The 13,762-nt window shown below is 34.7% G+C and overlaps 2 non-coding genes across 2 annotated transcripts; both read left to right on the top strand.

Annotated features, from left to right (window-relative positions):
• The first annotated feature begins 2,915 nt into the window (after positions 1–2,915).
• On the top strand, positions 2,916–2,988 carry TRNAF-GAA (transfer RNA phenylalanine (anticodon GAA)). Its single transcript has one exon. It is a non-coding gene; the product is annotated as a tRNA-Phe (tRNA).
• Positions 2,989–5,903: 2,915 nt separating this feature from the next.
• On the top strand, positions 5,904–5,976 carry TRNAF-GAA (transfer RNA phenylalanine (anticodon GAA)). The gene has a single exon. It is a non-coding gene; the product is annotated as a tRNA-Phe (tRNA).
• Positions 5,977–13,762: the final 7,786 nt, after the last annotated feature.

Below are 13,762 nucleotides of genomic sequence, written 5' to 3'. Positions count from 1 at the left end.
AAATGCTTTTTCTTCACCGTTTACAAGTGGTTCAAATCCCACCTCTGACATCAACTTTTAATTTCAAGAAACTTTTTTCTTCATTTATTGATTAGATGAGGTCAAACAAAACTTAGTAATGTGGTTTTGAAAAATTTCCTGAGAGTCTTTGGAGTGAATCTGAATTTGTCCTCTCAAAAAAGAACTGTAGGAACATCAAACAGATTTTTTGTGCATATGTCTGTTGTTCTTTTGGCACTAGAAAAATCCTTTGGACAGTCAATGAGGAGGGACTATTTCACCTCTTTGTGTTCTCTGTCCCTATTAGGGTAGGGAATCAACCTTCTACAGTGCTGTCATGAAATATATCTAGAAACGGATTTGCTGGTAAGTCTACTTTCATAGTTTTCACCTCATACATCAATAGACCATAACGATACTTAATAAACAAAAACGTAACAAGTAGGTAATCATAGTTTAAAAAATGTGAAATGCCCATGTCATTCTGACATGTTTCAGCACATTTTGGGACAAATGGTCTCACTTTTAACATTAAAAATCAATAAAATATTTTCTCTAAATTTTTGTCTCTTTTTTGCTCCAATTGTTTGCATCTCATAAAAAATAAAACTTGATGTAACATTATGCATGCAAATTGTGTTTTATGTGCGACCATGACCTATTCTAGAAGCACAGGGTCAGAATTATACTGGTGCATGGAGACAAACTGAAAATGTAAAAATTCAATGGCAAAATTGCTGTCTTTTTCTACTCATTCACAAATAGTTAATGAATGTTATTAAATATGTACAGCAAAATGGAAGGTGTTTCAAATAGAAATCATGCTTCAAAAAACAGTCAAATGAAAAATTATAATATATCCCTCCAGGTGTGACACTTGACATTTGCAGAGTGTCAAACCCCCCAGAAAATGTATAGATATGGCTGAAATAGCTCAGTTGGGAGAGCGTTAGACTGAAGATCTAAAGGTCCTTGGTCCAATCCCGGGTTTCGGCAAAATGCTTTTTCTTCACCGTTTACAAGTGGTTCAAATCCCACCTCTGACATCAACTTTTAATTTCAAGAAACTTTTTTCTTCATTTATTGATTAGATGAGGTCAAACAAAACTAAGTAATGTGGTTTTGAAAAATTTCCTGAGAGTCTTTGGAGTGAATCTGAATTTGTCCTCTCAAAAAAGAACTGTAGGAACATCAAACAGATTTTTTGTGCATATGTCTGTTGTTCTTTTGGCACTAGAAAAATCCTTTGGACAGTCAATGAGGAAGGACTATTTCACCTCTTTGTGTTCTCTGTCCCTATTAGGGTAGGGAATCAACCTTCTACAGTGCTGTCATGAAATATATCTAGAAACGGATTTGCTGGTAAGTCTACTTTCATAGTTTTCACCTCATACATCAATAGACCATAACGATACTTAATAAACAAAAACGTAACAAGTAGGTAATCATAGTTTAAAAAATGTGAAATGCCCATGTCATTCTGACATGTTTCAGCACATTTTGGGACAAATGGTCTCACTTTTAACATTAAAAATCAATAAAATATTTTCTCTAAATTTTTGTCTCTTTTTTGCTCCAATTGTTTGCATCTCATAAAAAATAAAACTTGATGTAACATTATGCATGCAAATTGTGTTTTATGTGCGACCATGACCTATTCTAGAAGCACAGGGTCAGAATTATACTGGTGCATGGAGACAAACTGAAAATGTAAAAATTCAATGGCAAAATTGCTGTCTTTTTCTACTCATTCACAAATAGTTAATGAATGTTATTAAATATGTACAGCAAAATGGAAGGTGTTTCAAATAGAAATCATGCTTCAAAAAACAGTCAAATGAAAAATTATAATATATCCCTCCAGGTGTGACACTTGACATTTGCAGAGTGTCAAACCCCCCAGAAAATGTATAGATATGGCTGAAATAGCTCAGTTGGGAGAGCGTTAGACTGAAGATCTAAAGGTCCTTGGTCCAATCCCGGGTTTCGGCAAAATGCTTTTTCTTCACCGTTTACAAGTGGTTCAAATCCCACCTCTGACATCAACTTTTAATTTCAAGAAACTTTTTTCTTCATTTATTGATTAGATGAGGTCAAACAAAACTTAGTAATGTGGTTTTGAAAAATTTCCTGAGAGTCTTTGGAGTGAATCTGAATTTGTCCTCTCAAAAAAGAACTCTAGGAACATCAAACAGATTTTTTGTGCATATGTCTGTTGTTCTTTTGGCACTAGAAAAATCCTTTGGACAGTCAATGAGGAGGGACTATTTCACCTCTTTGTGTTCTCTGTCCATATTAGGGTAGGGAATCAACCTTCTACAGTGCTGTCATGAAATATATCTAGAAACGGATTTGCTGGTAAGTCTACTTTCATAGTTTTCACCTCATACATCAATAGACCATAACGATACTTAATAAACAAAAACGTAACAAGTAGGTAATCATAGTTTAAAAAATGTGAAATGCCCATGTCATTCTGACATGTTTCAGCACATTTTGGGACAAATGGTCTCACTTTTAACATTAAAAATCAATAAAATATTTTCTCTAAATTTTTGTCTCTTTTTTGCTCCAATTGTTTGCATCTCATAAAAAATAAAACTTGATGTAACATTATGCATGCAAATTGTGTTTTATGTGCGACCATGACCTATTCTAGAAGCACAGGGTCAGAATTATACTGGTGCATGGAGACAAACTGAAAATGTAAAACTTCAATGGCAAAATTGCTGTCTTTTTCTACTCATTCACAAATAGTTAATGAATGTTATTAAATATGTACAGCAAAATGGAAGGCGTTTCAAATAGAAATCATGCTTCAAAAAACAGTCAAATGAAAAATTATAATATATCCCTCCAGGTGTCACACTTGACATTTGCAGAGTGTCAAACCCCCCAGAAATTGTATAGATATGGCCGAAATAGCTCAGTTGGGAGAGCGTTAGACTGAAGATCTAAAGGTCCCTGGTCCAATCCCGGGTTTCGGCAAAATGCTTTTTCTTCACCGTTTACAAGTGGTTCAAATCCCACCTCTGACATCAACTTTTAATTGCAAGAAACTTTTTTCTTCATTTATTGATTAGATGAGGTCAAACAAAACTTAGTAATGTGGTTTTGAAAAATTTCCTGAGAGTCTTTGGAGTGAATCTGAATTTGTCCTCTCAAAAAAGAACTGTAGGAACATCAAACAGATTTTTTGTGCATATGTCTGTTGTTCTTTTGGCACTAGAAAAATCCTTTGGACAGTCAATGAGGAGGGACTATTTCACCTCTTTGTGTTCTCTGTCCCTATTAGGGTAGGGAATCAACCTTCTACAGTGCTGTCATGAAATATATCTAGAAACGGATTTGCTGGTAAGTCTACTTTCATAGTTTTCACCTCATACATCAATAGACCATAACGATACTTAATAAACAAAAACGTAACAAGTAGGTAATCATAGTTTAAAAAATGTGAAATGCCCATGTCATTCTGACATGTTTCAGCACATTTTGGGACAAATGGTCTCACTTTTAACATTAAAAATCAATAAAATATTTTCTCTAAATTTTTGTCTCTTTTTTGCTCCAATTGTTTGCATCTCATAAAAAATAAAACTTGATGTAACATTATGCATGCAAATTGTGTTTTATGTGCGACCATGACCTATTCTAGAAGCACAGGGTCAGAATTATACTGGTGCATGGAGACAAACTGAAAATGTAAAAATTCAATGGCAAAATTGCTGTCTTTTTCTACTCATTCACAAATAGTTAATGAATGTTATTAAATATGTACAGCAAAATGGAAGGTGTTTCAAATAGAAATCATGCTTCAAAAAACAGTCAAATGAAAAATTATAATATATCCCTCCAGGTGTGACACTTGACATTTGCAGAGTGTCAAACCCCCCAGAAAATGTATAGATATGGCTGAAATAGCTCAGTTGGGAGAGCGTTAGACTGAAGATCTAAAGGTTCTTGGTCCAATCCCGGGTTTCGGCAAAATGCTTTTTCTTCACCGTTTACAAGTGGTTCAAATCCCACCTCTGACATCAACTTTTAATTGCAAGAAACTTTTTTCTTCATTTATTGATTAGATGAGGTCAAACAAAACTTAGTAATGTGGTTTTGAAAAATTTCCTGAGAGTCTTTGGAGTGAATCTGAATTTGTCCTCTCAAAAAAGAACTGTAGGAACATCAAACAGATTTTTTGTGCATATGTCTGTTGTTCTTTTGGCACTAGAAAAATCCTTTGGACAGTCAATGAGGAGGGACTATTTCACCTCTTTGTGTTCTCTGTCCCTATTAGGGTAGGGAATCAACCTTCTACAGTGCTGTCATGAAATATATCTAGAAACGGATTTGCTGGTAAGTCTACTTTCATAGTTTTCACCTCATACATCAATAGACCATAACGATACTTAATAAACAAAAACGTAACAAGTAGGTAATCATAGTTTAAAAAATGTGAAATGCCCATGTCATTCTGACATGTTTCAGCACATTTTGGGACAAATGGTCTCACTTTTAACATTAAAAATCAATAAAATATTTTCTCTAAATTTTTGTCTCTTTTTTGCTCCAATTGTTTGCATCTCATAAAAAATAAAACTTGATGTAACATTATGCATGCAAATTGTGTTTTATGTGCAACCATGACCTATTCTAGAAGCACAGGGTCAGAATTATACTGGTGCATGGAGACAAACTGAAAATGTAAAAATTCAATGGCAAAATTGCTGTCTTTTTCTACTCATTCACAAATAGTTAATGAATGTTATTAAATATGTACAGCAAAATGGAAGGCGTTTCAAATAGAAATCATGCTTCAAAAAACAGTCAAATGAAAAATTATAATATATCCCTCCAGGTGTGACACTTGACATTTGCAGAGTGTCAAACCCCCCAGAAAATGTATAGATATGGCTGAAATATCTCAGTTGGGAGAGCGTTAGACTGAAGATCTAAAGGTCCTTGGTCCAATCCCGGGTTTCGGCAAAATGCTTTTTCTTCACCGTTTACAAGTGGTTCAAATCCCACCTCTGACATCAACTTTTAATTTCAAGAAACTTTTTTCTTCATTTATTGATTAGATGAGGTCAAACAAAACTTAGTAATGTGGTTTTGAAAAATTTCCTGAGAGTCTTTGGAGTGAATCTGAATTTGTCCTCTCAAAAAAGAACTCTAGGAACATCAAACAGATTTTTTGTGCATATGTCTGTTGTTCTTTTGGCACTAGAAAAATCCTTTGGACAGTCAATGAGGAGGGACTATTTCACCTCTTTGTGTTCTCTGTCCCTATTAGGGTAGGGAATCAACCTTCTACAGTGCTGTCATGAAATATATCTAGAAACGGATTTGCTGGTAAGTCTACTTTCATAGTTTTCACCTCATACATCAATAGACCATAACGATACTTAATAAACAAAAACGTAACAAGTAGCTAATCATATTTTAAAAAATGTGAAATGCCCATGTCATTCTGACATGTTTCAGCACATTTTGGGACAAATGGTCTCACTTTTAACATTAACAATCAATAAAATATTTTCTCTAAATTTTTGTCTCTTTTTTGCTCCAATTGTTTGCATCTCATAAAAAATAAAACTTGATGTAACATTATGCATGCAAATTGTGTTTTATGTGCGACCATGACCTATTCTAGAAGCACGGGGTCAGAATTATACTGGTGCATGGAGACAAACTGAAAATGTAAAAATTCAATGGCAAAATTGCTGTCTTTTTCTACTCATTCACAAATAGTTAATGAATGTTATTAAATATGTGCAGCAAAATGGAAGGCGTTTCAAATAGAAATCATGCTTCAAAAAACAGTCAAATGAAAAATTATAATATATCCCTCCAGATGTGACACTTGACATTTGCAGAGTGTCAAACCCACCAGAAAATGTATAGATATGGCCGAAATAGCTCAGTTGGGAGAGCGTTAGACTGAAGATCTAAAGGTCCCTGGTCCAATCCCGGGTTTCGGCAAAATGCTTTTTCTTCACCGTTTACATTTTAAAGAGATATTAAACAAAGCACATGGACTGATCATGATCAAAAGGCCTAAAAATCTTAACTATCTACAGAAAACAAAATGTTAAAAATTTGAGAAACGGTAACTTTTTCCTTTTGAACACATGAATGTTTTTTAGTAATTTTTCCTCTATTTTGTTTTATTTCAGATTGACTTAGCTGTAAGAGGATTAAAAGGTAACATGATAGCTGAAACAGTCAGCACTTATCAGACACTAGCTGAATGATTATAGTCAGCTTGTTTGACTTTGAAACACTGAGGCATTACTGAGACAAATGTCCTTAAAAAATATGCTGTGGACAAAGTCAAAAAGGCAAAAAACACAAGCTCCACAAAGGTCCGTCATCTTTAATTTGAAATATAGGAGGTTTGTACTTTAATGGTGAGACAAAGCATCTACATATTTGACATTGCTCCAGTGAGTAGAGCCCACTTAAAAATGTATGGGTTGCTTGTCTCTGCAAGCAAAAGCTGGGCACTAAACTGGCATACTTGCAATGCTGGATGGTTCAGAGTGAAAACACCTATAGGCTGACAATAGTAATTGCAGGTGTTGATTAACTCATTGTGCAAAATAATTTCTAAAATGTGGTCACTTTGGGAGGTTTTCTGCTGTTTTGGTACTCTGCAAATTTCATCTGCAAGGTATTCCTGCAAAATCTGCATTGCAAAACCCAAATAGGGCTCTTCCTTTCAAAGCCCTGCTGTGTGGCCAAACAGTAGTTTCTGAAGAAATGTGGCGCATCACCGCATTTGTGAGAAATCTAACATTTCTAATATCCAAACAAAATAAATGGAGATTTAAAAATTAATGCAGACGAAAAGTACGCATATAAAAAATGTTATTTATTGACTTTTTTGGGGTGGTGTGACAAGTTTTTAATCACAAGAAATGGTAACATTTCTGCTGACTAGCATGGAAGGAGTTAAGTTCCAATTGCATATCGAAGTCAGGATGGCCGAGCGGTCTAAGGCGCTGCGTTCAGGTCGCAGACTCCCACTTCTCCCACTTCTGACATCAACATTTAATTTCAAGAAACTTTATCTTCATTTATTGATTAGATGAGTCAAACAAAACTTAGTAATGTGGTTTTGAAAAATTTCCTGAGTCTTTGGAGTGAATCTGAATTTGTCCTCTCAAAAAAGAACTCTAGGAACATCAAACAGATTTTTTGTGCATATGTCTGTTGTTCTTTTGGCACTAGAAAAATCCTTTGGACAGTCAATGAGGAGGGACTATTTCACCTCTTTGTGTTCTCTGTCCCTATTAGGGTAGGGAATCAACCTTCTACAGTGCTGTCATGAAATATATCTAGAAACGGATTTGCTGGTAAGTCTACTTTCATAGTTTTCACCTCATACATCAATAGACCATAACGATACTTAATAAACAAAAACTTAACAAGTAGGTAATCATAGTTTAAAAAATGTGAAATGCCCATGTCATTCTGACATGTTTCAGCACATTTTGGGACAAATGGTCTCACTTTTAACATTAACAATCAATAAAATATTTTCTCTAAAATTTTGTCTCTTTTTTGCTCCAATTGTTTGCATCTCATAAAAAATAAAATTTGATGTAACATTATGCATGCAAATTGTGTTTTATGTGCGACCATGACCTATTCTAGAAGCACAGGGTCAGAATTATACTGGTGCATGGAGACAAACTGAAAATGTAAAAATTCAATGGCAAAATTGCTGTCTTTTTCTACTCATTCACAAATAGTTAATGAATGTTATTAAATATGTACAGCAAAATGGAAGGCGTTTCAAATAGAAATCATGCTTCAAAAAACAGTCAAATGAAAAATTATAATATATCCCTCCAGGTGTGACACTTGACATTTGCAGAGTGTCAAACCCCCCAGAAAATGTATAGATATGGCTGAAATAGCTCAGTTGGGAGAGCGTTAGACTGAAGATCTAAAGGTCCTGGGTTTCGGCAAAATGCTTTTTCTTCACCGTTTACATTTTAAGGAGATATTAAACAAAGCACATGGACTGATCTTGATCAAAAGGCCTAAAAATCTTAACTATCTACAGAAAACAAAATGTTAAAAATTTGAGAAACGGTAACTTTCCTTTTGAACACATGAATGTTTTTTAGTAATTTTTCCTCTATTTTGTTTTATTTCAGATTGACTTAGCTGTAAGAGGATTAAAAGGTAACCTGATAGCTGAAACAGACAGCACTTATCAGACACTAGCTGAATGATTATAGTCAGCTTGTTTGACTTTGAAACACTGAGGCATTACTGAGACAAATGTCCTTAAAAAATATGCTGTGGACAAAGTCAAAAAGGCAAAAAACACAAGCTCCACACAGGTCCGTCATCTTAAATTTGAAATATAGGAGGTTTCTACTTTAATGGTGAGACAAAGCATCTACATATTTGACATTGCTCTAGTGAGTAGAGCCCACTTAAAAATGTATGGGTTGCTTGTCTCTGCAAGCAAAAGCTGGGCACTAAACTGGCATACTTGCAATGCTGGATGGTTCAGAGTGAAAACACCTATAGGCTGACAATAGTAATTGCAGGTGTTGATTAACTCATTGTGCAAAATAATTTCTAAAATGTGGTCACTTTGGGAGGTTTTCTGCTGTTTTTGTACTCTGCAAATTTCATCTGCAAGGTATTCCTGCAAAATCTGCATTGCAAAACCCAAATAGGGCTCTTCCTTTCAAAGCCCTGCTGTGTGGCCAAACAGTAGTTTCTGAAGAAATGTGGTGCATCACCGCATTTGTGAGAAATCTAACATTTCTAATATCCAAACAAAATAAATGGAGGTTTAAAAATTAATACAGACGAAAAGTACGCATATAAAAAATGTTATTTATTGACTTTTTTGGGGTGGTGTGACAAGTTTTTAATCACAAGGAATGGTAACATTTCTGCTGACTAGCATGGAAGGAGTTAAGTTCCAATTGCATATCGAAGTCAGGATGGCAGAGCGGTCTAAGGCGCTGCGTTCAGGTAGCAGTCTCCCCTGGAGGCGTGGGTTCAAATCCCACTTCTGACATCAACATTTAATTTCAAGAAACTTTATCTTCATTTATTGATTAGATGAGGTCAAACAAAACTTAGTAATGTGGTTTTGAAAAATTTCCTGAGAGTCTTTGGAGTGAATCTGAATTTGTCCTCTCAAAAAAGAACTCTAGGAACATCAAACAGATTTTTTGTGCATATGTCTGTTGTTCTTTTGGCACTAGAAAAATCCTTTGGACAGTCAATGAGGAGGGACTATTTCACCTCTTTGTGTTCTCTGTCCCTATTAGGGTAGGGAATCAACCTTCTACAGTGCTGTCATGAAATATATCTAGAAACGGATTTGCTGGTAAGTCTACTTTCATAGTTTTCACCTCATACATCAATAGACCATAACGATACTTAATAAACAAAAACTTAACAAGTAGGTAATCATAGTTTAAAAAATGTGAAATGCCCATGTCATTCTGACATGTTTCAGCACATTTTGGGACAAATGGTCTCACTTTTAACAATCAATAAAATATTTTCTCTAAATTTTTGTCTCTTTTTTGCTCCAATTGTTTGCATCTCATAAAAAATAAAACTTGATGTAACATTATGCATGCAAATTGTGTTTTATGTGCGACCATGACCTATTCTAGAAGCACAGGGTCAGAATTATACTGGTGCATGGAGACAAACTGAAAATGTAAAAATTCAATGGCAAAATTGCTGTCTTTTTCTACTCATTCACAAATAGTTAATGAATGTTATTAAATATGTACAGCAAAATGGAAGGCGTTTCAAATAGAAATCATGCTTCAAAAAACAGTCAAATGAAAAATTATAATATATCCCTCCAGGTGTGACACTTGACATTTGCAGAGTGTCAAACCCCCCAGAAAATGTATAGATATGGCCGAAATAGCTCAGTTGGGAGAGCGTTAGACTGAAGATCTAAAGGTCCCGGGTTTCGGCAAAATGCTTTTTCTTCACCATTTACATTTTAAGGAGATATTAAACAAAGCACATGGACTGATCATGATCAAAAGGCCTAAAAATCTTAACTATCTACAGAAAACAAAATGTTAAAAATTTGAGAAACGGTAACTTTTTCCTTTTGAACACATGAATGTTTTTTAGTAATTTTTCCTCTATTTTGTTTTATTTCAGATTGACTTAGCTGTAAGAGGATTAAAAGGTAACCTGATAGCTGAAACAGACAGCACTTATCAGACACTAGCTGAATGATTATAGTCAGCTTGTTTGACTTTGAAACACTGAGGCATTACTGAGACAAATGTCCTTAAAAAATATGCTGTGGACAAAGTCAAAAAGGCAAAAAACACAAGCTCCACACAGGTCCGTCATCTTTAATTTGAAATATAGGAGGTTTCTACTTTAATGGTGAGACAAAGCATCTACATATTTGACATTGCTCCAGTGAGTAGAGCCCACTTAAAAATGTATGGGTTGCTTGCCTCTGCAAGCAAAAGCTGGGCACTAAACTGGCATACTTGCAATGCTGGATGGTTCAGAGTGAAAACACCTATAGGCTGACAATAGTAATTGCAGGTGTTGATTAACTCATTGTGCAAAATAATTTCTAAAATGTGGTCACTTTGGGAGGTTTTCTGCTGTTTTTGTACTCTGCAAATTTCATCTGCAAGGTATTCCTGCAAAATCTGCATTGCAAAACCCAAATAGGGCTCTTCCTTTCAAAGCCCTGCTGTGTGGCCAAACAGTAGTTTCTGAAGAAATGTGGTGCATCACCGCATTTGTGAGAAATCAAACATTTCTAATATCCAAACAAAATAAATGGAGGTTTAAAAATTAATACAGACGAAAAGTACGCATATAAAAAATGTTATTTATTGACTTTTTTGGGGTGGTGTGACAAGTTTTTAATCACAAGGAATGGTAACATTTCTGCTGACTAGCATGGAAGGAGTTAAGTTCCAATTGCATATCGAAGTCAGGATGGCAGAGCGGTCTAAGGCGCTGCGTTCAGGTAGCAGTCTCCCCTGGAGGCGTGGGTTCAAATCCCACTTCTGACATCAACATTTAATTTCAAGAAACTTTATCTTCATTTATTGATTAGATGAGGTCAAACAAAACTTAGTAATGTGGTTTTGAAAAATTTCCTGAGAGTCTTTGGAGTGAATCTGAATTTGTCCTCTCAAAAAAGAACTCTAGGAACATCAAACAGATTTTTTGTGCATATGTCTGTTGTTCTTTTGGCACTAGAAAAATCCTTTGGACAGTCAATGAGGAGGGACTATTTCACCTCTTTGTGTTCTCTGTCCCTATTAGGGTAGGGAATCAACCTTCTACAGTGCTGTCATGAAATATATCTAGAAACGGATTTGCTGGTAAGTCTACTTTCATAGTTATCACCTCATACATCAATAGACCATAACAATACTTAATAAACAAAAACGTAACAAGTAGGTAATCATAGTTTAAAAAATGTGAAATGCCCATGTCATTCTGACATGTTTCAGCACATTTTGGGACAAATGGTCTCACTTTTAACATTAAAAATCAATAAAATATTTTCTCTAAATTTTTGTCTCTTTTTTGCTCCAATTGTTTGCATCTCATAAAAAATAAAACTTGATGTAACATTATGCATGCAAATTGTGTTTTATGTGCGACCATGACCTATTCTAGAAGCACAGGGTCAGAATTATACTGGTGCATGGAGACAAACTGAAAATGTAAAACTTCAATGGCAAAATTGCTGTCTTTTTCTACTCATTCACAAATAGTTAATGAATGTTATTAAATATGTACAGCAAAATGGAAGGCGTTTCAAATAGAAATCATGCTTCAAAAAACAGTCAAATGAAAAATTATAATATATCCCTCCAGGTGTCACACTTGACATTTGCAGAGTGTCAAAACCCCCAGAAATTGTATAGATATGGCCGAAATAGCTCAGTTGGGAGAGCGTTAGACTGAACATCTAAAGGTCCCTGGTCCAATCCCGGGTTTCGGCAAAATGCTTTTTCTTCACCGTTTACAAGTGGTTCAAATCCCACCTCTGACATCAACTTTTAATTTCAAGAAACTTTTTTCTTCATTTATTGATTAGATGAGGTCAAACAAAACTTAGTAATGTGGTTTTGAAAAATTTCCTGAGAGTCTTTGGAGTGAATCTGAATTTGTCCTCTCAAAAAAGAACTGTAGGAACATCAAACAGATTTTTTGTGCATATGTCTGTTGTTCTTTTGGCACTAGAAAAATCCTTTGGACAGTCAATGAGGAGGGACTATTTCACCTCTTTGTGTTCTCTGTCCCTATTAGGGTAGGGAATCAACCTTCTACAGTGCTGTCATGAAATATATCTAGAAACGGATTTGCTGGTAAGTCTACTTTCATAGTTTTCACCTCATACATCAATAGACCATAACGATACTTAATAAACAAAAACGTAACAAGTAGGTAATCATAGTTTAAAAAATGTGAAATGCCCATGTCATTCTGACATGTTTCAGCACATTTTGGGACAAATGGTCTCACTTTTAACATTAAAAATCAATAAAATATTTTCTCTAAATTTTTGTCTCTTTTTTGCTCCAATTGTTTGCATCTCATAAAAAATAAAACTTGATGTAACATTATGCATGCAAATTGTGTTTTATGTGCGACCATGACCTATTCTAGAAGCACAGGGTCAGAATTATACTGGTGCATGGAGACAAACTGAAAATGTAAAAATTCAATGGCAAAATTGCTGTCTTTTTCTACTCATTCACAAATAGTTAATGAATGTTATTAAATATGTACAGCAAAATGGAAGGTGTTTCAAATAGAAATCATGCTTCAAAAAACAGTCAAATGAAAAATTATAATATATCCCTCCAGGTGTGACACTTGACATTTGCAGAGTGTCAAACCCCCCAGAAAATGTATAGATATGGCTGAAATAGCTCAGTTGGGAGAGCGTTAGACTGAAGATCTAAAGGTCCTTGGTCCAATCCCGGGTTTCGGCAAAATGCTTTTTCTTCACCGTTTACAAGTGGTTCAAATCCCACCTCTGACATCAACTTTTAATTTCAAGAAACTTTTTTCTTCATTTATTGATTAGATGAGGTCAAACAAAACTTAGTAATGTGGTTTTGAAAAATTTCCTGAGAGTCTTTGGAGTGAATCTGAATTTGTCCTCTCAAAAAAGAACTGTAGGAACATCAAACAGATTTTTTGTGCATATGTCTGTTGTTCTTTTGGCACTAGAAAAATCCTTTGGACAGTCAATGAGGAGGGACTATTTCACCTCTTTGTGTTCTCTGTCCCTATTAGGGTAGGGAATCAACCTTCTACAGTGCTGTCATGAAATATATCTAGAAACGGATTTGCTGGTAAGTCTACTTTCATAGTTTTCACCTCATACATCAATAGACCATAACGATACTTAATAAACAAAAATTTAACAAGTAGGTAATCATAGTTTAAAAAATGTGAAATGCCCATGTCCTTCTGACATGTTTCAGCACATTTTGGGACAAATGGTCTCACTTTTAACATTAACAATCAATAAAATATTTTCTCTAAATTTTTGTCTCTTTTTTGCTCCAATTGTTTGCATCTCATAAAAAATAAAACTTGATGTAACATTATGCATGCAAATTGTGTTTTATGTGCGACCATGACCTATTCTAGAAGCACAGGGTCAGAATTATACTGGTGCATGGAGACAAACTGAAAATGTAAAAATTCAATGGCAAAATTGCTGTCTTTTTCTACTCATTCACAAATAGTTAAT

This window comes from Dendrobates tinctorius, unplaced genomic scaffold, assembly GCF_039654945.1.
Source record: "Dendrobates tinctorius isolate UK_male_01 unplaced genomic scaffold, ASM3965494v1 ptg000184l, whole genome shotgun sequence".
Taxonomy (NCBI): domain Eukaryota; kingdom Metazoa; phylum Chordata; class Amphibia; order Anura; family Dendrobatidae; genus Dendrobates; species Dendrobates tinctorius.
The sequence above is the reverse complement of the archived record's forward strand: the minus strand, read 5'-3'. Positions and strand labels throughout refer to the sequence as shown.